This window comes from Macaca mulatta, chromosome 4, assembly GCF_049350105.2.
Source record: "Macaca mulatta isolate MMU2019108-1 chromosome 4, T2T-MMU8v2.0, whole genome shotgun sequence".
Taxonomy (NCBI): domain Eukaryota; kingdom Metazoa; phylum Chordata; class Mammalia; order Primates; family Cercopithecidae; genus Macaca; species Macaca mulatta.
This window is the reverse complement of record NC_133409.1, coordinates 27064558-27090628: the sequence shown is the minus strand read 5'-3', so window position 1 is coordinate 27090628 and position 26071 is coordinate 27064558.

Sequence of the window (26071 nt, the reverse complement as noted above, 5' to 3'; positions counted from 1 at the left end):
TTTTTCTGTCTTCTTTCTTCTTTCCTATCCTCTTTTTTCTTTCTTTCTCTTTCTTTCTCTCCCTCTCTTCCTTCCCTTCGCTTCCCTTCCCTTTTCTCTTTTATTCTTTTCTCTTTTTCTTTTCTTCCTGCCTTTGGATGTTGAGTAGTTTCAGCATATTTATTGTAAAGGTTATCCTTTCTCCATTGAATCGTTCTTACATCTTTGACAAAAAGTATTTCATGTTTGACAAAAAGCATGTGTGTGTGTAGCTATTTCTGGGTTCTCCATTCTATTTAATTAATCTCTGTGTCTATCCCTCTGTCAGTATTATAGTCTTGATCCCTACAGCTATATAATCAGTCTTGAAATTGGGTTAATTGATTTCTTTATTTTTATTCTTGAAAATTAAAATTTATTTTAGCTATTCTAGAGCTTTTATATATAAATATATAAATATATATAACATATAAATATATATTACATATTTATATATATTTTATATGTGTATATATATAAAAAATAATTAACTTTGGTTGGATTTTTTTTTTTTTTTGAGACAGAGTCTCACTTTATTGCCCAGACTGGAGTGCACTTGCACAATCTCAGCTCACTGCAACCTCTGCCTCCTGGGTTCAAGTGATCCACCGGCCTTGGCCTCCCAAAGTGCTGGGATTACAGGCATGAACCACTGTGTCCAGTCCTTGTTGGGATTTTGATAGAAATTGCATGAACCCTTTTTATAAGTTTGGGGAGAACTGGAATTTTTGCCTTGTTGGGTCTCCCAAATCATGAACATGTTGTCTTTGCATTTGTTTAGATATTCTGTAATTTTTTTTTTTTTTTTGGCATTGGTTTTTAGTTTTTGGTGTATAAGTCCTGGACATGTTTTGTTAGATTTATACCTCAGTATTTAATTTTTTGAATGATTATATATAGTATTGCATTTTAAATTTTAGTGTCCATGTGTTTATTGCTAGCACATAAAAATGCAATGATTTTTCTAGGTTTATATTGAATCCGGAAACCTTGCTAAATTTATTAATTTATTAATTCTAAAAGGTGTTTTGTGGGTATCTGGAAATGTTCTACATTGATCCTTATATCATCAGCAAATAGGGACTTTTATTTCTTCTTTTTCAAGTTATTTGACTTTGATTTGCTTTTTCTTGTATTATTGAGTGTCTAGAAATTTCCAGCAGTGTGTTGAATAAGAATGGTGAGGGCAGAAGTTCCTTATTGAATTTAATTCTGTTTCTCTTTCTAGTTTATTGAGTTCAAACTTCAAATTGTCTTTAATTCGTAAAGGTTCTGGCTAGTACTCTCTATTTTTCTTGTGTGTAAATTTGCACACAAGGCTGCAGATGGCAAAATGAACAAGTATGCCTTCCATTCTTACCTTCAAGTTTCTAAGAACCACATTAAACATTAGTACAAAAACACGTCTTGAGGAACACCAATTGTAAGTCCCCTTGCCCTGGCACAGACAATGCTAAGTCCTTTCTGTATAAGATCAGTTACGTAGGGGTAATAAAATCGCCAAACAAAAAACTTCCAGTGGAGCCACAAGTGATTATTTTTACCTCAATTGTTTCTACAAGTTGAGGCAGGAGAAGGAAATAGGAGCAAATTTGATAGTATAAAGCCAAGAAAAACCACAGAGTCTTATTTCTAATGACAGGCAAGTTTTTTAGGTTCCATGGAGTCTAGGAATCGTAACATAAACAGGCCGAGGCTCGGAGATTATTCACATTTTGGCTCCATCAACAACCTGGATATTGCCCGGGCAAGGATCTTTACCTCTCAAAGTCTAGCTTGACATCTTTAGTTTTAATTTAAGGGTGAAATTATCTACCTCAGAGAATTAGTCTACGAATTAAATGAGAAAAAGTATGGTCTATATATGGTGTAACTAGTCTGCCACAAAGTCAGTATTCAGCAACAATTTGGTTTTCCTTTTTCTTCCATTATTCTGCTAACCTAAAGTGCTTCACAAAACCTATGGTAGAACTAAGGAACAGAGTGGGTGGCATTTTTTTAGAAGGTGTGTGACTTCTTGTGAAGTGAAGACAGCAATGCTACGTGATGCTTCTGTAACAGCCATTAGTTCAATAGAAGGTACAAACCCACACAGCTATTGATATAAGCATATTTGTTTGAGAAATTGTATTACATTGTAAAATATGTGTACTGAACATCTTTGGAGACAGGTATTTCTTGCACAGTGCATAGCAGCTCTTTTATATGGGAAGAAACAATCTCACATAGAGAATGAGAATCCACAGAACAAGAAAAGAACCAACTTGTAACCAACTGAGCACAAACAGAAGACATCCAGTTAGACCCACAATGGGATATTTCCTAGTGACTCTAAGATTTACTCTAATGAAGAAAGATCCATAGTTTACTCCAGAACTGCACTAAAGTTATCCTTAAATAAAATCTGTAGCTGACTATTTATTGTGAGTATAACCTTATTGTTCCAAGATCTTGATAAATGACAGATACTGATAAAGAATAATTTTGTTTGCTTCATTTTCGTTTTTTTCATTTAATTTTGAAAGTTCTTATGAATTATTCTCTCTCTGTGAAGAGGGCTTGTACCCTTTTGGGTGTGCCACTGGTTACACAATTGTTTATGAGTTGGATTTATTAAAACTATTTCACACAAGAAAGACTAAAAATTATTGCAAATGTCAAAGAAGATTATTGTTTGGGTTTACCCCTGAGCAGTATCAGCCTGTCATTAAAAAAAAAAAAAAAAAGTATTCTTATTTCCTGACTGAAATTATTGCTCCCAAAACAAGGCTGACAGGATGAAAAGAAAATACATTTTTCTGGGAGGCTTAAGAGCTGATCTTTGACTCTTCCCTCTTTCAAATTTAATAACATATTTTTGAATATTCCTGATAAGGAATGATGTGGCAAATCAAGATGCTCCACCTGGCTGTTGCCCTTTTAGTTGGCAGGGACTGATGAGCTGTGTAATTACGTAAGTGTTCTCAACAATACCAGGGGTGCAGTAATGTTTTTCATCTTTTCCATTATTGTCCACTTAACTATGAAGCATACACTCATTTGGCATTCTAAGCACTTTTGATGGATTTACACTGTCAGTAGAATTTACAGATTATGCATTCCAAAAGATAAGAGGGAATAGTGTCGTAGGAAAAGTTTTTAGCACAGCTCCTCTTGCCAACATTAATTTTTTTTAGCATTAGTGTGTCTAAGTGTACAGAAGGAAGTAAACATGGATGAATGTAATCCAAATTAAATTGCTGAGGATATTATTTTCCATTTGGTTTGCTTTGGGCTTATAAGTAATAGTTCTTGATGTATACTTTGAAGTATGTCCTGATTTTTATTAGGGATGTCAAAATAATGTTCAGAAAGCTGCATCACATGCTGTTGCACATTCTCTTTGGACATACTACTTTCTTTTTTATGTTCTCCAGCAACACATGCAGAATTAAGCCAAGTGAAAAGCAATAAAATGTTGAAAAAAATGTAATATGAAATTTGAAGACCAAATATCAGAGGACTATCAATTCCTCGGACTGTGAAAATTGTATGTGGTCTAATAAGAAATAATTTGAGATTTCTCACAATCTATTTTAACTTTACTTACAAATTGGATGTACCTTATGATAGAGGATATTTAAAAAATTGAGAAAGTGTAGGTCTAAAATCAAATTGACTGAGAGATTTGTTATACAAAACATCTCCTATTCCTATTTAACTCACATGATACACATATCAAAAGAGAAGATAAATATTATTTGTACTGATTAAATTTTATATTGAAACTGAAAAAATATTTTAAAGTTTGGGATTTAAAAAGTTCAGCAGGACTTTGCATTACAAAATAATCAAATTCAGCTTTTACATCATATGCACTCTTTCATTCATGATTTATAAAAGGTGACTCTGCTATTTTAGGGGTTCGTTGAGTTTTCTAAGTAAATATTTAGAATCTCAGAAAGACAAGTCTAGCTATCTGAAAAGAAAACAGATTTTTAGAGAACAAAAGAACGTACTTATTATCAAGTCCTGAATAGTTTTTTATTCAGCTTTCATTTTGAGTAAATGCGGACTTGCTTCATGAAAATGTAGTGTGAAGTGATGTGTATCAACATCAGGTGCAGATGTGTTTCCGATGCAGAGACGTCTATTCAGATCATATGCAAGTCAGTTTCTGAAGAAAATAAATACCCAAATAAAATTAGAACACAGGCATTCTTAGCTAAGGGGTCACTGAGCAAAGATTATTAGGTAGCACACTACCTAATGTTGCTAAACTATAATCCAATATGATTTTTCTCTTTGGGGATGTAGCTGGAAATTTATTTGACACTTGAGAAGTTTCATGTGCTGGATGAGCAAAGAATTGTTTTGATTTTGTTACTTTCATGTTCACCTATTTTGAATAGAAATCTGTCTTTTTAGGCTACCATATGGCTTTCGATTTTAGAATCTCGAGATATAGTTATTTATATTTTTCCTTCATAAAAGTCCAAAGATAAAAGCCATTAAAGCATTGGCTGACAAAGATATTGACTTACAAGGAATTGTTCGGGTATATTATGCCAGTGTCTAAGTGTCCTGATAAACCTCTGGGGGTTCATGCAGATTCTCCAAAGAGCCTTGTGCAGGAGAAGTACTGGGTTAGGCGGGTGACAGAGTGGGCAGACATGTTGTGGAATCCCCTGCTTCTGTCAGGACAATTTCACTTTTATTTCTAATAATTTTCATCTTCTGTGTAGAACTTTCGTGTAAAAAAAAAAAAAAACTCCAAATAAAATTTCAGTACAGTACTACTGGCTGAATTCTCAAATTTTCATGCTTTTAAACAAGATATTGAGTAGAATTTAATTCAATGCAATCCATCAACAAATCTATTAATTTATGGTGTCTTCTTTGTGGCTCCCACTTTTCTGTGTATTTTAAATTATTCAAAGAAAGAGAAATATATGATATCTTTTATAGTTTAACAATTATTTTTAAAATGGAATGAGAAAAATAAACGACAGTAGAGTTGTTCACTGAACTCTTCTCAAGTAGAAAAAGCTATTTAGAAACAAACTCAAGGGGATAGGCATCAATAATAATAGGTCATTACTGATTTATTTTGTCTTGACTGATATGAGACAAAGAAACAGCTAAACTACTACTCTAAGAAATAGACAGGGATTTAGGGTTGGGTGAGTAGTTAGAGTAGAAGGTTAGAGAAGTAGTCAAGGTTATAATCTAGCAAAAGAAAATATAAATTTAAGAGAAAAGAAGTTGTGGGATATAAGAAACAGTTATGAGCAAAAGAGCCAGCATATTGCATTAAGTTAAAGTAAACATTGATTTATAATTTTAAAAACTATGATCTGAACTTTAAGGAACAATTAATATAATGTTTGATGTCACAGGGAGGGAATGAGAGGACAAGTCTGGAGAAACTAGTTCTCTTTTTGAAAAAAGACATGATCTTAGATTGGGTTAAAACATATTCAGTAAAAGCAGACTGAGTAGACTAAACTTAAAGAGAAAGAAAGATTATATAGCACAATTAAGACTCTTGATATAATATACATTACATACATAAGTATATATGATAACAAATACAAGTTTCTCAAAGACATGTGGAATGGTCTTTGAAAGTATTAGACTGAAGAGAAAAGAAAAGAAAGAGTCTTAAAGGAGAAAAAAATAAATGATTTTATATAAATCACATTCTCTGACAACAATGTCATAAAAAGTAATAAAACTAATAAGTTTCAAATCTGCCTCTAGCAATCTAAAAATTAAAAGTACTAATTACAAACTATTTAAAAATAAAGAAAAAAATTTAAAAAACAAATAATAAAGAAAAAAATAAAAATAAATAATAATACATGTGGCCAAATGGTTCTCAACTGACATAACTCTAAATGCTCAAAGGAAAAAAATTTAACAAACTAGAAGAACAATTAAATATACTTAAAGAAAAATTAAAAGTGAAATATTCATTAATAAATTATATTCATTAATAAATTAAAAAATAAAAACAAATTAGACTTGCTCAATAATACCTAAAATTTGTACTTTCAAAAAGATTAATAAACCAGAAAAGTAAATAGAATCATGTTTTCAAATCCAACCAAACAAGACAGTCTGTGCAAATACATGAAGATATCACAGGAACAGAAGGAATATTAAAAATGTCATCTGATTTTTTGCTGCTTGTCATAAAATCCTATAGGAAAGATAAAATAGGGAACAAACCATTTAATGTAAAGATACCAAGACTTGTGAATTTAAAAATAAGTAAATGAATCAAAATCTTTTTCTCAGCCTCTTCAGATAGCAAATGTTTCTAAAGTTAAAAAAACTGGCTCTAGTTAAGATAAAATTCAAGGCACTGAAAGGAAAACTTGGTCTAAAGATGAAGCCCTTGTTAAGACCCTAGAAAGATTTGAGATGATATCTCACAGATCCCTTCAAACAGACAAAAGACCCTGTAAGGATCTTGAGAGAATGTTTTGCACAACCTCTCTGTTAAACAGTAGGACTTCTGAGAATCTTAAAGATGTGTTCCTTCTTCAGGCTCACAAAGCTCCCAGGAAATAACAGTTTCTTTCAAAGATATTTGTGGGTTGATTAAAAACTGGCACACAAAACCTCTGAAAGTTTTTAAAAGAATAATACAAGTTTGAACTGAAAGGAACAGGGAGGGAAAAGACAAAAAGATAAAAAAGAAAAAGAAAGAGAGGTCTTTGGACTTCCTAACTTTTATGAGTAGGATGCAGGCATAAAAACCTATTCTACTGAAAATATGGGCTGAATTTTATGAAAATGAAAAGGTAATCCAGAGGTGAACCCAAAAGCCTTTATGGTAGGGCCAGGGAACCACAGTGAACAACTCCCAGGTAATAATAGGATAAGCCCTGATCAGGGAACTAATATTATGTGCCTCTGGATTTCAGAATTGCTAAAGACTATTGATTCTTGTAAGCCCAGTTGACTCTTGTGGACCTCACACTTCTCCTCTTTAAAAAAAAAAAAAATTCGTTTCAATAGCTTTTGGTGTAAAGTGGTTTTTGGTTACATGGATGAATTATATAGCGGTGAATTCTGAGATTTTAGTACACTCATCAACCAAGTTATGTCTGTTGTACTCAGTATGCGGTTTTTTATCCCACACCCTCCACTTCCCCTTTCTGAGGCTCCAGTGTCCATTATATCACTCTGTGTGTCTTTACATATTCATAGCTAAGCTCTCACTTATAAGTGAGAACGTACGGTATTGTATTTGGTTTTTCGTTCCTGAGTTACTTCATCTGGAATAATGGCCTTCAGCTCCATCTAAGTTGCTGCAAAAAGACATTATTTCATTCGTTTTTCTGGCTTAGTAACACTCCATGATGTGTATATACCACTTCTTTATCCAGTCATTCGTCGATGGGCCCTTAGGTTGGTTCCGCATCTTTGCAATTGTGAATTGGGCTGCTGTAAACATATGTACTTTCACCCTTTTTGAATGGGTGTGTGCAAAGTGGTTGTCCTACCCCTATCTCACCATTGTGTGTTGAATATTTATTTTTCTTTATTTTAAAAAATCTTTAATTGATAGAAACTATACTCATTGAGCTGAACCTAAGGAGCTATACCTGAGCCTTACCCCACACTTCAACCTGGTTATTTGACAAGATCCTGGATTTTGAGCTGATTATAATGTAATGATACTTATGGGTCTTGAGAGAAGAAATGAGTATATTTCCTACATGGAAGGCATGTAAATTGTGGCCAGAAGGTAAACTGTGGAAGATTGTATTTTCCTAAAATTGCTCCATATTTATATTTAGCTATTATATTAATCACCCATGAACTTCTTACAGAGCGACACTGATATTCTTCCCATCAAGACTGGGGAGGATGGGTCTTTATTACTTCCCCTTAAATCTGGGTGGGGACTATGGTTGAACTGACACTATTTGACTTCCATGGCCATGTCATAAAAGCATCTCCTTGAAATGCTTACTCTTACAACAGAGCCACCATAGTGTGAGGAAGCCTAGGCCACCGGGAGACAAGTGAGAAAGAATGCCCCAGTGACTAAATATGAGGGAAAATAAAGGATTACATTTTGGTGGAGAAATTTCACAAATTCTCCACCAAAGGTGTAGAACGTTTAGGGAACAAAGTCATAAAGAACCTACCATATAATATGCCTAATTATTTTGAATATATGTGAATATTATATAAACAGTTATCTGATTTCAATGTCTCAAATAGGAAAAATAAGTCAATATATACACTTGAATTTAATTATACAATGACCATTTAAACCACATAGCCCAGGAACAGAGACTCACAGTGGTTTTCAACCAAGATGAGAGAACAGAATCATTTTCCTCCCCCTCTTAAACGAGGCCTTTACTTGAATCACCTCAGTACCTTCTCCTTCTTCCAGCCTATACCCTCTATATTTTCTTAGTGCTAACACAGACCCCCCATTAAGCAGGTGATTCAGTTTGTTTCTGTGTCCTCGCCCAAATCTCATGCCAAATTGTAATCCCCTTGTGTTGGAGGAGGGGCCAGGTGTGAAGTGACTGAATAATGGGGGCAGACTCCCCCCTTGCTGTTCTGATAGTGAATGAATTCTCACAAGATCTGATGGTTTAAAAAGGGTGTCGCACTTTCTCTCTCTCTCTCTCACTCTCTCTCTCGCCACCATGCGAAGAAGGTGCTTGATTACCCTTTGTCTTTGGCCATGACTGTAAGTTTCCTGAGGCCTTTCAGTCAGGCTTCCTGTTAAGCCTGTGGAACTGTGAATCAATTAAACCTCTTTTCTTCATAAAGTACCCAGTCTTATGTAGTTCTTCATAGAAGTGTGAAAACAGACAAATAATAAATATTGATTGAAGAGATGAACAGACCTCCCTAGCACATTGACAGGTGCTCTCCTAGGTGCTAGAATTACACATTTGAATAACCAATGATTCTTGTCCACAAGGAACCTCATTTCAGCAGATTGTTGACTATCTCATTCTTTCAGAAGAATCTATTTTGGGGATTTTTGTCTTTTTCTGGATTGCCTTTTTAGCTCTTTCAACTATTTCCTCAACATTGCTTCAACAATGCATGCCAACCCCGTTTTCTTACAAAAATTTTCTTAGAAGGATAGGCAAAGATTTCTTCTAAATTAACTTTATTAAAAATATATATATAATCAACTTTAAAAAATACTCGTTTTTCTCCTTAGAATATACTCGGATTTACTGGTTGTTAAATAACTTATTTATTTTATATGTTTATACAAATAAAATTGATTTTGCAGTGTCTATTTCATTCCCACAAAAATCTCAGATCTGAAGATTTTAACTTTCTGCTAATTATGCTGTACAGATTAGTGAAATACTTTTATTTTAACCCATGCCATGTTAAAATGGTCATGAAATAGAAAATCTAAATATAAAATAGAATGCTTTATTTTCACTGCTTTCAAAGATATATTTTGAAGCAACAGTGAAATACAGTGGTTTATTTTCACATGAAGCCTGATTTAGAAAATTAGAGAGGTGAAATATTTTTGAAAAAGAATTTGTACCTTTTTACATTCTTTTTTATTTATTTATTATTTATTTATTTATTTATTTTGAGACAGAGTCTCACTCTGTCGCCCAGGTTGGAGTGCAGTGGCGCGATCTCGGCTCACTGCAAGCTCCACGTCCCAGTTTCACGCCATTTTCCCGCCTTAGCCTCCCGAGTAGCTGGGACTACTGTCGCCCGCCACCATGCCTGGCTAATTTCATTTTTTGTATTTTTAGTAGAGACAGGGTTTCACCGTCTTAGCCAGGATGGTCTCGACATCCTGATCTCGTGATCCACCCGCCTCGGCCTCCCAAAGTGCTGGGATTACAGGCATGAGCCACCATGCCCGGCCTCTTTTTTACATTCTTTAAGAATATGATATGGAAATTATATTTATAATTAATATAATTCTCTATGAATAATATTCTCAGAGTGGGCAGGCTTTAAGCACACACTTTCCCTGTGGTAAAGTACTACTGTTTTGGTTTTCACAGAAAACACAAAATAAAAAGTGTTCAATAAGTTGTTTTAAAATGTATTCCCATGTTGTACAGTGACAAAGTGGATTTATAATTTTACTAAAACAAAATAGTAGGCTGTGTTATGAATTTATCATAAGGGAGTCAACACAGTAGAGTAGCTAAGGCCCAGATGCTGGAGCCAGACTCTGTGGATTCCAGTTCTGGCTTTGCCAGGTACCAGCTGAGGATCTTGAGCAAGTTACTAAGCCTATCAGCAAATGAAATAACAACATGGCCTACCCTACAGAGTAGTAGTGATGATTAAATGAGTTCATATATGTTAAATCTTTAGACAGTATCTGGCATATTGAAAGGGATTAAGAATAGAGTCTTTCTGTGTGTAGTCATTGTAATATATTAAAGCAAAATTTCAGTACCATCCATTTGGTACACAGAAATCTCATTTTTCCAGAAGGATGCTAAGAATTTTGTACATAAGTTGTTGTTTTTCGTTTGTTTGTTTGTTTGTTTTAGACGGAGTCTCGCTCGCTCTGTCACCCAGGCCGGAGTGCAGAGGCACGATCTCAGCTCACTGCAACCTCTGCCTCCCGGGTTCAAGCAATTCTCCTGCCTCAGCCTCCCGAGTAGCTGGGACTACAGGTGCCTGCCACCATGCCTGGCTAATTTTTTTTAGTAGAGATGGGGTTTCACTCTGTTGGCCAGGCTGCTCTCAAACTCCTGACCTCAGGAGATCTGCCCACCTCAGCTTCTCAAAGTGCTGGGAATACAGGCATAAGCCACCAAGGCCTGCCCTTAAGATTTTTGTTTTTTGGTTTTGGTTTTGTTTTGTTTTTTGTTTTTGTTTTTGTTTTTTTTGAGTTTTAAGTGCCTTTCTTCAGCTCTACTTACAGCTCTATATCTCTCTCTCCGTCTCTCCAGGCATACGTGCTGTAACCTCCTTTGTATCTTTTAATTTATTATGGCTGCATATGATCAGGGGCTTTATACGTGAATATTTGTATTTATAAATGTATACATACCTACGTGTTTGTGTTACAGACCTTTTAGTCAGTAATGTTTCTCAGAAATACTTTCCTAGGCTATTAATTTTTGCTAGCTTATAGCAAAAATCTTTTTAATGGCCCTATTTTGACTATGGTTTTCTCAGCATATTCTTCGACGAATATGTGAAAATGATGAATTTTGGTTGCCACAGCCTCCAGGCATGGTGTTACTCTGACATTCTACTGTTTTCTAAGAGATAGCCTTTGGAGAAAAACAAATGTTCAATTATCCCTAGAGACATTGAAATTGCTGAAGGTACACAACTTTGCATCCTTGCTTATCTAGTTGTATGGGCCCACATGTGAAGACGGGAGAAGCCAGAGAACATTCATGGGCAGGCTTTGCTCACTCTTTGTCACGCCCTTCTCCACCGACGGTGGGAAGAGTGAAAAATGCTGAAGTTTAGGCCCCTCTTGAAAGGTGGCTGTGCTATAATTTGTGTGTGTATGTATACAAACTGACTGATTCCTCTTATTATAAATATCTGTGCATCAATGTATCAGTGTTCCTGTTTATCTCTCCTTAAGATGGAGTATAAGACTTGTGTCCAAGGTTCCAAATGTAAAGGGTCTTATTTTATGTGGTGGACACCTACTGCCTGGAATATGCAGCACCACCCTGTTTATTCTGGCAATGCTGTTTCTCCCTTTTCTATGTGATTTCCACAGAACCTTCCATGTGTTTATTCAACTTTGCTCCTGCAGCCACATTTTATTTTCGAGGGCCAATAAATCACCCAATTTTGGTCTGGAGGATCTTCCCAGCATTTATGGACCAGGTGCTAAGAAAGAGGCAGGTCAGAATCTTACTGGTAGCTGAAGCTAGAAATTGTGAAGCAGTAAAGCTATCAGAGACCCTACTTCTATTTATTTATTTATTTATTTATTTATTTATTTATTTATACAGTGATGAACTTGAACTCCTGGCCTCAAGCAATCCTTCCACCTTGGTCTTCCAAAGTGCTAGGATTGCAGGTGTAAGCCAATGCACCCAGCAAAGGCCCCATTTCAACATGCAGAGCAAGTCAGTATGCAATGAAGGGAGAGAGAGTTTACTTATGATAACACTGGTAATGTCCTGATTGCTGTAAAATTCCCAATTTCAGTGATGCATGAAGCCCTACTATATCCTTGTTCTTTGTGGCCAGATTCTTTAACTTTCCCTTGGATTCCAGTAGTCTCCCCCAAATCCTTCTTTTCTTGTTAAAGTAGCTTGAATTGGAGTCAGAGGAACAATTGTCCAGAAGCCTGTAACAATCAATTCCCACTGGAGCAGGAGATGAGGATACCCTGCTGGCAATGAGTATTTTATTTCTCTCAGTTTAATAATTTGTAATGGTTTTAATTTGCATTTATTTAACTACCAGTGAGGTTAGATTTTTTTCATAGACTTATTAGCCATTGGTATTTCTCTTTTATATATTGATATAGTTTGGATATTTGATCCCACACAAAACTCATGTTGAATTGTAATCCCTGGTGCTGGAGGTTGGGCCTCATGGGAGGTGTTTGGATCATGGGGGTGGATCCTTCAAATACTTGGTCCTGACTTTGTGATAGTAAGTTCTTGTGAGACTTGGTCATTTAAAAGTGTGTGTGGCACCTTCCCCCTCACTTTGTCTCTTGCTCCTGATCTTCCATGCGAGACACCTGTTCCCCTTTTGCCTCCTGCCATGACTGGAAGTTTAATGGGGCCTCCCCAGAAGCTGAGAAGATGCTAGTATGCTTCCTGTACAGCCTGTAGAACAGTGAACCAATTAAATGTATTTTCGTTTGAAATTATCCAGTCTCAGTCATTTCTTAATAGCAATGCAAGAACGACCAAATACATGTATGTTGGTTACAGTTTTTATTACTAATCCACATATTTCTTTAACTTGCATAGGCTTTTTACACTTTTATACATAATTTCTAATTATAAAAGCAATATTTGATCATTGTAGAGAATTTATCAAACCTGGAAAAACGTGGAGAATAAATATTAATTTTTTGTTGTATGTCCTTCCAAGTGTTTTCAGTTCCAAACCACCTCTTTAAGTGTCACAAAATTGAGGTTGCACTGTTTGCCGTGACCTGCTTTGTAGAACATTTACAGTTTTCTACACATTAGATTATATCACCTATGAACAAAGATCATTCTACTTCTTCTTTCCAATGGAAATGCCTTTCATTTCTTTTTCTTGACTAATTTCTCTGGCTAGGACTTTCGGTACTATGTTGAAGAAAAGGGATGAACATAGGCATCCTTGTTTTGTTCCTGATCTTAGAGAAAAAGCTTTCTATATTTCACCATTGAGTATGATGCCTGCAGTGGGTTTTTCATATATGACTTTTATTATGTTGATGTAGTTTCTCTCTGTATTAGTTTGCTCTGCCTGCCTTAACAGAATGTCATAAACTACGTGGCTTAACAAACAGAAACTTATTTTCTCACAGTTCTGGAGACTAGAAGTCTGAGATCAGTGTGCCAGTATGGTCAGGTTCTGGTGAGGACTCTCTTCTTAGCTTGCAGGTATTGCCATTTTACTGTGTTCTCACATAGTAGAGAGAAAAAGCAACCTCTTTGGTGCCTCTTCTTATAAAGGAACTAATCTAATCGTGAAGGCCTCATCTTCATAACACCATCTGAACCTAATTATCTCTGAAAGGCCCCATCTCCAAATGCCATCATATTGGGGATTAGGGTTCAACATATGAATTTTGGGAAACACAATTCAGGCCACAGCACCTTTTACTCCTCATTTTTTGAATTCTTTTATTATAAAAGGTTGAATTTTTCAAATGCTTTTTCCACATCAATTGAGATGATCATGTGATTTTTTTTTCTGAATTCTGTCAGTGTGGTTTGTTATATTGATTGAATTTTGTATGTAGAACCATCCTTGCATTCCAGAATAGATTCTACTTGCTCATGGTGTATAATCTTTATAACATGCTGCTAAATTTTGTTTGCTATTCTGTTGTTAAGGATTTTTGCATTAATATTCAAAAGGGTTATTGGTCTGTAGTTTTCTTTTCTTGTCATTTATTTGTCTTGTTTTTGTATCAGGGCAATACTGATATCATAGAAAGAGTTAGGAAGTGTTTTCTCCACTTTGGTTTTTTTAAAAAATTTGGGAAGAGTTGATGTTAGTTCTTTAAATTTTGGGTAGAATTAACCAATGAAGCCATAAGGTACAGAGATTTTCTTTGCTGGGAGACTTTTGATCACTAATTCAATATCCTTACTTTTTATAGGCTCTAATTTTCTATTTATTTGTATTTCAGACTTGGTTTTGTATTTCTAAGCATTTGTCCATTTCATCTAGGTTACCCAGTTTGTTGGCATACAATTATTCATTGTACTCTTGTTATGGTTTGGTTCTGTAACCTCATGAAATCTCATGTCAAACTGTAATCCTCAATTTTGGAGGTGAGGCCTGATGGGAGGAGTTTGGATCATGGAAGTGGCCCTTCATGAATGGTTTAGCACGATCTTCTTTGTGCTGTTCTCATGATAGTGTGTGAACTCTCATGAGATCTGGTCGTTTATAAGGGTGTGACACCTCCCCCCACCTCTTCCTCCTGCTTTGACCATGTAAAGTGCTGGCACACCCTTCCCTTTCCACCAAGATTGTAAGTTTCTTGAGGCCTCCCCAGAAGCAGTTTCCTCCATGCTTTCTGTACAGCCTGCAGAACCATGAGCTAATTAAACCTCTTTTTAAAGTAAATTACCCAGTCTCAGCTATTTCTTTATAGCAGTGCAAGAATGAACTAATACAACTCTAATAAATATATTTTTATTTCTGTAAAATCAGTAGTAATATCTCCACTTTCATTTATGATTTTACTAATTTGAGTTTTCTCTTTTTTTCTTAATCCAGCTAAAGTTTTGCCAAATTTCTCTTTTTAAAGAGTCAACTGCATTTGTTTCTTTGATTTTCTCTATTGTTTCTCTATTATGTTTTTCTATTGTTTTAGTTTGTATTTCTATTATTTTCTCTATTGTTTTTCTTTTCTGTATTTCATTTGTTTCTGCTGCAACCTTTACTGTTTCTTTCACTCTGGTGGCTTGAGTTTAGTTTGTACTTCTTTTTCTAGTTATTTCAGTTGTAAAGTTAGGTTGTTGATTTGAAATCTATTTTTAAAAATGTGTTTACACCTCTAAGTTTCCTTTTTAGTACTGCCTTTGCTGCATCTCATAAGTTTTGATATGATGTGTTTTTGTTTTCATTTATCTCCAAGTAGTTTCTCATTTCCATTGTCCCTGCTTCTTTTATCCATTAGTTATTAAAGTTGTGTGGTTTAATTTCCACGTTTGTGAATTTTTCAGTTTTCTATTATTCATCTTTAACTTCATTCCATTGTAATTGCAGAAAACACTTTGTATAACATCTATTTTTTAAATCGACTGAAAGACTTAATTTGTTATTTGACGTGTAGTTTATCCTAGCAAATGTCGCATGTGTACTTGAGAAAAATGTGAATTTCTCCTCAAGAAATTGGATACAATGTACTGTTATATCTGTTAGATCTAGTTGATTTATTGTGTTGTACAATCTTTCCTTGATTATCTTCAGTTAGGTTGTTCAATCCATTACAGAGAGTAGGTATTGGTACTCTCAATAGGTAGAACTTCCAGCTATTATTATAGAATTATCTCTTTCTCCCTCCAATTCTGTCAGTTTTTACTTCACATATTTTGATGGTCTGTTATTAGGCATATAAATGCTTATAACTGATACATCTTCTTGCCATATTGATCTTTTTATTATTGTATAATGTTCTTCTTTGTTTTTTTAATAACTTTTTAAATTTAGAATTTATTTTTTGTGATATTAGTATAGCTGCTCTGCCCCTTTTTTGTTACTATTTGCATAAAATATCTTTTTTAATGCTTTCACTTTCAACTTATTTGTGTCTTTGGATCAAAGTGATTCTTACATGCAGCATATAGTTGGATCATGTTTATTTATCCATTCTGCCAAGTTCTGTCTTTTGACTGAATAGTTTATTTACATTTAAAGTAATTACTGATAAGGAGGGACTTCTGTCATTGTGCTATTTGTTTGCTACATGCATTATAGCTTTTTTATTTCTCATTTCCTGCACTACTATTGTCCTCTGCACTTAGTTTTTTTCTTGTCATGAAACATTTTAATTCCCTTCTCATTTTCTTTTGTATATATTCTATAACTATTTTATTTGTGGTTACCTTAGGATTACATTTAATATGCTAAAGTTATAACTTTAATTTATACCAGCTTAATTTCAATAACATACAAAAACTCTGCTCCTTCACAGTCCTATTCCCACCCCTTCCAGTTATTGATGTCACAAAATCACATCTTTATATGTTGTTTTGAAAAACATAAACTAACAATTAGTTTTTGTTAACACATTAGTTTCTTAAATTATGTAGAAAATAAAACATGGATTTATAAATCTAAGTTATAATAATACTTAGAAACAATTAGCCCATAATAAGCTTTTAGGCTATTTGTTTCTTTAAAATTGATTAGTCTCTTAAATCATAGAGAAAAACACTCAAGAGTAAAATTACAAATCATTGTTATAATAATACTAACTTTCATGATTACCCATGTGTTTATCTCTACTTGGATCTTTAGTTTTTCACATGGCTTAGATTTATTGTCTAGTGTCCTGTCATTTCATCCCGCAAGACTTCCTTTAGCATTTTTGTAGGGCAGGTCTAAAAGTAAATCCTCTGAGTTTTGATTCATCTGGGTATGTCTTAATATCTCTCTCACTTTTGAAGGACAGTTTTGCTTGGTATGGGATTCTTGGATTACAGAAAAAAAAAAAAAGCATTGGTCCTTTAACTCCACTAGAAGTTGCTTCAGCCCTAGTGAGAGGGGTACAACAATGGCTGTCTGCCTCTGTGTGTGCACTTCCATGATCAGAAGCAGCAATCAGATTCCTGATATTTGGACGGCAAGGTCCTTATTTTTAACCCTGGCTGTCACAAATTATGTGCAAGTGCCTCGGAAACACATGGTGGATGCTAGCCATAGGGCTGGGAGGCAGAAGATGCATTGCTGCTGCTGCTACTGCTACTGCTAAAAGCTGAAATTGATTAAAACTAACCACAATTTACTGTCCAAGCCCTCCCCTGAAAGTTGCAAGGCTTCAGTAGACGCTACACTTACATCAGACAGATTCTACCAGTGCAAATAGTACATGGTCTGTAGTATTTGTTGGAAACATTTTTCTAATTTTTCAACATTTGTTAGAAGATTTTTGATATGCTTATATTATAAAATTATTTACATGCAAATTGTTTTCTTTTATCCTTTCACTGATTTTAACTTTAGAAAGTCCTTCCTCATCTTAAAATTAGTCAAATGTTCACCCACATACTTTTTCTAATTTCTACACTTCAAAAACTTTTAACGTTTCAAATCAATCTAGAGTTAATATTGACATAGAGTGTAAGGTTAAAAGCTAAACTTATTTGTTCATGCACCTAGCAAATTATCTTGCACATTTGTTTAATAATCTTTCCTTAACATAATATTCTCTTTGTGTCACGTGCATGCACACACACACACATACAGTCTCTTTTCTTTTTATTCTTGTACTTAATATTAATGTGATAATATCTTATATTCTTAATTGGTACACTTATTTCTGTTCTTTGAGTGGACAGATTAGGAAAGGAAAGTTTGGAATTATAGCTACTACTTTGGGAAGCTTAATAAATACAAGCAGTATATGAATTTTTCATTGATAGTTGACCTTGTTGTTGTCCATCAAAGACTTTTTTTTCTCTTTTTCTCACTAGTGGTCTTTCTAACCACGCCTTGTTTCTTAAAGTATATCACCCCATCTTCTCTGATATCAGTTTTACCTCTAGATTCCACCTGTCTGATGTTCTTCCTTTGTTTTCTCTTTAGTAGCTTATCTTATACATGGCTCTTAGGATTCTAACATCAGACTTATTTTTAAATTTCCTAATATATATTCTTTCCAAATGACCCCCCTGCTTAATTATTTGGTGACCAATTAAACCCACATACATTTATTTTCATCCATATCTTATTTCCCTTAATTCCAAAACCATGCATCTATTTTTCTATAAACAATTCACTTGGCTGTGCTGTAGATGCACGAAGCTAAACTTTCCAAAGATTATTTCTCATTGCTCCTCCAATGCTTTTGATATGGGAGGGTTGAAAGGGGAAGAGCATGATCCCTTTAAATGATACGGAAGTGGGGAAGGGAAGTGCTAGATAGAGAAAGGCAGGTACCGGGCTAGAGCTCCACCCCCATGGACCTAAGTGAGGACAGGCACTCCTGCTTTCCGGCCCAATTGTTGCATTTTGTAAGACCACCCTGGTTTGTCACCACTCCACTGTGGGCTTATAAAAACTGGAGGCCCTAGCGGGCAGACACACAGGTGACCAGACTTGGAGAGGAGCACATCAGTGAAGAAGAGACAAGCGGTGGATGGCGAGAGGACGTCAAGGGAGCACGCTGACGGAAAAGCACTCCAACAGATGCCAGCACGCCAGCAGGCCACTGACCTGAAGGACAAGGCGGAGTCTGGCCAAAGTAGTTGGAGGAGAGCCAGGGCAACTCCAGGGAAAAGCATTTCCCTTCTGGCTCCCCTATCAGCTGAGAGCTACTTCCACTCACTAAAACTTTGCACTCGTTCTCCAAGCCCACGTGTAATCCGATTCTTCCGGTACATGAAGGCAAGAACCTGGGATACAGAAAGTGCTCTGTCCTTGTGACAAGTAGAGGGACTAACTGAGCTGGTTAGCACAAACCATCTATAGATGGCAAACTAAAAGAGCACCCTGTAACACATGCCCACTAAAACTTCAGGAGCTGTAAACATTCACCCCTAGACACTGCCGCGGGGTCGGAGCCCCACAGCCTGCCTACCTGTATGCTCCCCTAGAGGTCTGAGCATCAAGGCACTGAAGAAGGGAGTCACACCCCCATTCCATGCCTTTGAGGGGGAAAAGGGAATTCTTCCCGTTTCACTTTCACTCTCGCAAACGTATTTCTCCTCCTGTACTCTATGTTGTCCTTGATACCCAAACAAGAAACCTAAGAATCACATTAGATTTTTTCTTTCCCCTTTGTCATCCCATCACATTTGCCAAGCCTTAATCTCCACTTCCACCTCCACTGCCTTAGTTTACATATTAATTTTTACCTGAATTTTTTCAGTAAACTCCTTACTGGTCTCCTGCCTTTACTTTCTGCCTCCTCAAATCCCCACATTGTGGAGTAGCATCAGGATAAATAAGCTTAATAGCTTCCCTTCCTGGTGCCCCAATATAATTTCACTATTATAACATCTTTCTAGAATGTCCAAAGGCAGAGCCTTGAGAAAAAAGGTTACAATCTGACCAGACAGTACTCTGCAAGAAATAATGGACAAAGAACATCCATAGTTATTATTTCTTTTTTGAGACGGAGTCTCACTCTGTTGCCCAGGCTGGAGTGCAGTGGCGCGATCTTGGCTCACTGCAAGCTCCACCTCCCGGGTTCAAGCAATTCTCCTGCCTCAGCCTCCTGAGGCGCCCGCCACAACGCCAGGCTATTTATTTTTTTATTTTTTTATTTTTTATTTTTTGTATTTTTAGTAGAGACAGCATTTCACCATGCTAGCCAGGATGGTCTCGATCTTCTGACCTCATGATCCGCCCTCCTCGGCCTCCTAAAGTGCTGGAATTACAGGGGTGAGCCACCGCGCCTGGCCTATTTCTATCTTGAAGAACAATTTGTGACTCTTACAATTTTTCAAGGGAAAAGATAAAAAATGGCGTCTAAAAATTAGTTGTGTAAATGTGATTGGAATGCATTTCAGATAATTTGATGGGAGAAGGTATATTGTAACCTGGGATGCACACTTTGATGTCCTTCCTCTCTATTGCCACAGGAAACTCTTCTTTCTTTTTGAGTAATTTTTCTAAAATGCAAATCTAATGATGCCTCTTACCTGCTTTAAAGTTCCAGTTATACATAATACCACAAGAGGCCCTAGAACCAGACTCCCTCCTCTCTCCAGTCTCATCTTCTCCAGCTCCGCCGTGCTCAGTGAACATTAGCACATTTACACCTTTTTAAGAAGTCTCTGAACGAGTCATATTATTTAAACTCTTTTTTGCTCACCTGGTCACTATTCTAGCTCTTCTTTGTTTACTTGTCTTTTAAACCCGTCTAAAGTATCTCCGTTCCTGAAATGTTCTGAATTATCCACAGGTTAGAACTAGAGTAGTGGATGAGCACAGTCAGGTTGATATTGAATACCATCTCTTAATATGAAACCTTCGTTTTCTAGTCTATGTAGTCATATATAGTCATACATCACTTAGCGACTAAGACATCTTCTGAGAAATTCATTGGTTGGTAATTTTGTTCCTGAGTGAACATCATAGAGCGTACTTCCACAAACTTTGATGGTATATCCTAGGCTGTACACACCTAGGCTATAGGGTATAGCCTGTTTCTTCTAGGCTACAAAACTGTGCAGCATGTTACTGCACTGAATACCATAGGCAATCGTAACACAATGGTAAGTATTTGCGTATCTAAACATAGAAAATGTATAGTAAAAGTACAGTTTTATAATCTATAGGATATCATTGTATATGTGGTTCATTGTTGATTGAAACGTGGTGCATGACTGTAATTAGCACTTAGTTGTACTATATAGGTCAGAAGAACCTAGGAAAAGCACAGTATTTGACAAATATTAAGTATTATAGCAATTATAGCAATTAATACATAAATTGAGAATTTTTGGTACAAATTTTAAGGTTTTTGCATTGTTACTTGGCATTTAATTCATTTTGTTTCCCTTCAAAGTTTGTGAAAAACCATAGGTTCCCAAGAAAAGCATTAACAGCATGATCTAGGAAGCAAACCCTCTTTGCTCATATGGAAACTATCTCCTGACCTCTTTATTTACTGAAACCGAATAGGGCTACATCACATCTGAGGCTGCTTTTTGTAAACTGGCTGATTTTAATCCATTTGGCTTCAGAGTATGACCTAGAGTGTTTTTATAGCTCACATTGAGAATGTTTTTACTGAATTCTTGTACAACATGAGCTATATAAGTCCTGTGAGTTCATCGAGAGGTTACCACTACCTTCATGCCATTATTTTCTTTTGTTTTTTTTGGGGGGGGTGCATATTGTGGGTGAGTTCTATACCTAAACTACAATTCTTTACACCTGCACATTTTTTAAAATTATACTTTAAGTTCTAGGGCACATGGTCACAATGTGCCGGTTTGTTACATATGTATACATGTGCTGTGTTGGTTGGACACAGAGAGCACCCTGTATCCAAGTGTTCTCATTGTTCAGTCCTATGAGTGAGAACATGGTGTACACCTGCACATTTTAAGAAATAATGCTTAGAGTAGAAGTGTTTGGGCTCTAGATTCAGACTGCTTAGGTTCAAATTCAGCTCTGCCACTTACTAGTTTTTTGACATTATACAAGTCACTTTATTTTCCAATAATCTATTTTCTATGTCCTGCTAGTGATAATAGCAGGATAGTTAGGAGGACTAAAAATTATGATTTATACTAAGTATTTACTCAGTGCAAGGGGATATCCCAGTACCAGAGGAGCCAACCAAGTGATTAGAGGGTTGGGGCTTTCAGCTCTGCTCGCTGACCTCCAAGGAGGGTAGACAGAGTGGAAGTTGAGATCTGAGGGATCTGACTTTATTGTCAGATAATTTTATTTTGAGCTACGTTCATGAAACTAGGAACTATGTCTTATTTATTTTTGCATCCCCCACATTAATAAACTTCTTAATGAAGTAGTCTATATACTTTGTCTCACTTTCCACTTACCCCTCACACAACCAGGATTTAGTATCTGTTCTCATCATCTTACTGAAATTGAAAATACTTTACTGATCTTCTGTCCATTGTTGATTGAATTAAGTTATCAGCAATTAATATTAAATTAATATTTTATTATTAAAAATAAAAATTAACTTGTCCACTTTACTAACCTTTATATAACCTTCACTAATGTACAACATTAAAGTGAGAACTCAATGACAGACTTATCTCCATTTTTTCTTGAGATCTAGACATCACCATCTAGAGGTTAATGATTGTTAAACAGTATATTGTTAATACTTTCAAGCTTCAAAACTATTCACCTTCACTTAGATATGCATTTAATTATCATTTGTCTTTTATTCAAGATGCAAGCATACATATTTCAGTTAGGGAGAACAGCTCAACCGGGATTACTTTTGGTGGATTTTCTAAAGAATTTCTCATGAAGAAAGAACACAATGATGTCTGGAGATCTGGTAAAAGTCTAAATCTACAAATACATAATTTAAACATTTTTTTTTTCTACAAGGAACTATAAAATTGCCACACACCCTTAATCCTCCCATTTATCATGCATAATATGCTGGTAACTTTCTTAAAATCTATTTTATTAAGGACAGAGTAAGTGAATAATAGCACATAATGTACTAAAAAAACAAACCAAAAAAAAGCAGGAGCATTAGGAGAAATAGCTAACGTAGATGATGGGTTGATGGGTGCAGCATACCACCATGGCACGTGTATACTTATGTAGCAAACCTGCACATTCTGCACATGTGTCCCAGAACTTAAAGTATTTTTAAAAAATTAAACAAAAAAAAACCAGTATTTTCCTTTTCCTTAGTAACTCCAACCTTGAGTAGATTTGCCCCTTTTTGCCTCTAGAGGATTATGAAGACATAGCTTTAAGATTTGGGGATTATGTGTCATTGGCTCTAGTTAGACAAGAAAGCATAAAAGGAATTGTGAGTGAGGAATATGTAACTTTTAAAGAAGTGCTTCTACTAGAGGATCCCAGCCAAGTAATGCAACCTGTAAGACCCTGGTTTGTAGGTTGCATTGGATAGAAACCCAGTGGGAAATGCTGGTGCTGAGGTTAGTGGAGGGTGGAACCTTCTCAAGACATTTTCACACCTAAATAGTTTTGCGATTGGAATCATTTCAAATGGAACAAACTGACTTGCACCTGGCTTTCGGTAAATTGTTTAATAACAACGACCTCAAATTTCAGTCTGTTCTAAATCACTAGGTCACAAATATTAATCACAATCACTGACGTAGCGGGAAGTAGTGCTCAAAAAATTATGTTCTGGGGCCAGGCCCCTGGAACCCATAATTCAGTAGATATGGGTTTGGCTTGAGTATATATTCATGTTTCACAGCTTCATGGGTATATACTCAACCCCTCTTCCAGCTATTATCTCGTCCATGTCCTTCAACTTCCTCTTTTTTTCTTGCCATAAAACAGACATCATATCTGTGTGAAAGTCTAAATAAAATCAATACAAAGAGGTTTGTCAAAAATGTATTACTTTGATTAATGTCTTGCTTTTATCACTTGTTTATGTTTATCATTATAGTTTCATTGTCAAACTCAGTGCTCTGCCGGTGATTATGTTGCTGATGGATCAGACACAAGGATGTAGAAACAGGATGCCTCGCTATTGAAAGATGAATATTAGCTGTGCCTTGGTATCAGGAATCCAGACCCAGTAACCAAAATTGACTTTTCCTGTCTCATTCTTCTTACCTAACTTTCTTACTTGACTTCCGACTGTGCTGTAACGCCATAGTTTCCAACCTCCCTTGGGACCTGCGCATCACTGGTCTGCACTTTGCCTCTGCAATGCTGATTCTCTATCTTAGGTACCACTTCCCCGTGCCAGGTCTGTAAATGTCCTAGCATCTCTCACATCCCTTCACTCTGCCTTCTGATCCACCACCTTCTTCATTCTCTTCCATTTTGATTTAAATTTCTTGATGAAGTAGTCTATATACTTTCTCTCACTTTCTACGTACTCTTTATACAACCAAAATTTACTATCTGTTCCTATGTTCCTACTGAAGTTTTTCTCTCAGAAATCAGTAAAATATCCTAAATACAATTAGTAGTTAACTCATTATTAAATAGTTAGTGGGTACATTCATCTGTGGCCAAATTGTGAGCTTTGTTCATGAAACCAGGAACTGTGTCTTATTTACTTTTGCATCCAACACACCAAGAACAGTGCCTAGTACATAATAATCACTCAATAAATATTTACTAAATACATTACTCAAACTCTTTGATAAATAAACATTTCTGACACTCTAGTGGGGAAAAAAAAGCAAAACTGAAATGATCTTTTTAAATCTTCAGCAAATCCTGTGGAATAAGTACCCTTATCTGTGTTAGAAAATAAAGAAACTTATTAAGAGTAAATTAATCTGTCTCGAGTACATTTGTCCAGGCACTGCACCGTGAGATCACACATCTTGTCTCATTTACCCTCTCAGCAATCAGGGGTATCCAGCATTAGGATTGTCATCTTTATAGATTAGAAACCTGAGACTCAGAGCTTAAGTCACATGCTCAGTATCACATCAGTTGTGAGCAGCAGCAGTAGGATTAGAACCTGTATCTCACTGATTCTAAAGTTGATGTCCTTTCCACTTTAGTTTTCAAGCATATTTGATGTGGCCTCAGAGGCCTTCAAGCTTGAGCATCGGTACTCTTGGGGTCGCCCACAGACTTTCCAAGGGGTTCATTGGTATGTTTTCAGGACCTGTTTCTGGTTACGGGTGTAATGTGGATTCTGCTTGTTGCATCAACTTTCACACCTACTATTAGAGGAAGGAGAAAAACCAAGTGTCTTTTCTACTCTCACACACCACTCAACACAGCACTTCTGACATGTTCTTTTTTTCCCCTATGCCAAGCAAATCTCCAGCAGACACCTACTGGGTGTACTATAATTTAACTAGATTTTGACACACTCTACCTAGAAATAAAGTCAGATCCCTCAGGTTGAGGGCTTAGTCCCACAAGACTGCCCCCACTTCAGATGCCAGTTGCAAGCCCCACGTTGTGACCTGTGCTTCTGACTGGCCAGCTATAAATCAGGGTTCCCATGACCCTCTCCTCAGATTCAATTAATTGGCTACAACAGCTCACAGAACTCAGGGAAACACTTTACTAATATTTATCCAGGGGCAGAGGCCACACATATATTCCTTATTACATTACAATACACAATATCATATCTACCATTCTTCCATTTTAAAAAGGAAGACATCCTAACCTTTAACCTTTCTGTGGAGCATTGTCTTAGAGAATATATATATTTTTAAGCAGCTTTATGGTGACAAAGAGAGTTTTCAAAATATTCGTTTCTGGAAAGCATCATTTAGCCAAGGTGCCCATCTGTGTCTGATATATTTTTCATGAAAGAAGAACTAAAAACTTTCACATTAGATTCTGATGAATTCGTGTTAAGCCTGTAAGTACAAGAAAAAAAAATCTAACTTAATAACCTATAAAAGTTGACATTTATAGTGTAAAATAATATACTACATTTTTCTTTCTTTTTTTTTTTTTTTTTTTTTTTGAGACAGAGTCTTGCTCTGTCTCCAGGCTGGAGTGCAGTGGTGCGATCTCAGCTCACTGCAATCTCCACCTCCTGGATTCAAACAATTTCACTGCCTCAGCTCCCGAGTAGCTGGGGCTACAGGCCCAGCTAATTTTTTGTATTTTGTAGTAGAGATGGGGTTTCACCATGTTGGCCAGGACGGTCCCGATCTCCTGATCTTGTGATCCGCCCGCCTCGGCCTCCCAAAGTGCTGGGATTACTGGCATGAGCCACTGCACCCCATCTCTTAATCATCTTTCTTAATATGGGCAAAAGCCTTCTGTTCACAGTGACGCCTCACTACTTTCCTCTTTATTTATTAATATAACACAACAATGATGACTAATATGCTTTTGGTAAATTACTCTCAGACGTGGCCAAACACTTTCTCCTTTTTTGCTATTAATTTTTATGCAGTCCTGGCCGGGTGCGGTGGCTCATGCCTGTCATCCCCACACTTTGGGATGCCAAGGCAGGAGGATTACCCGAGGTCAAGAGTTTGAGACCAGACTGGACAACATGGTGAAAACCTCATCTCTACTAAAAATACCAAAAATTAGCTGTGGCAGGCAC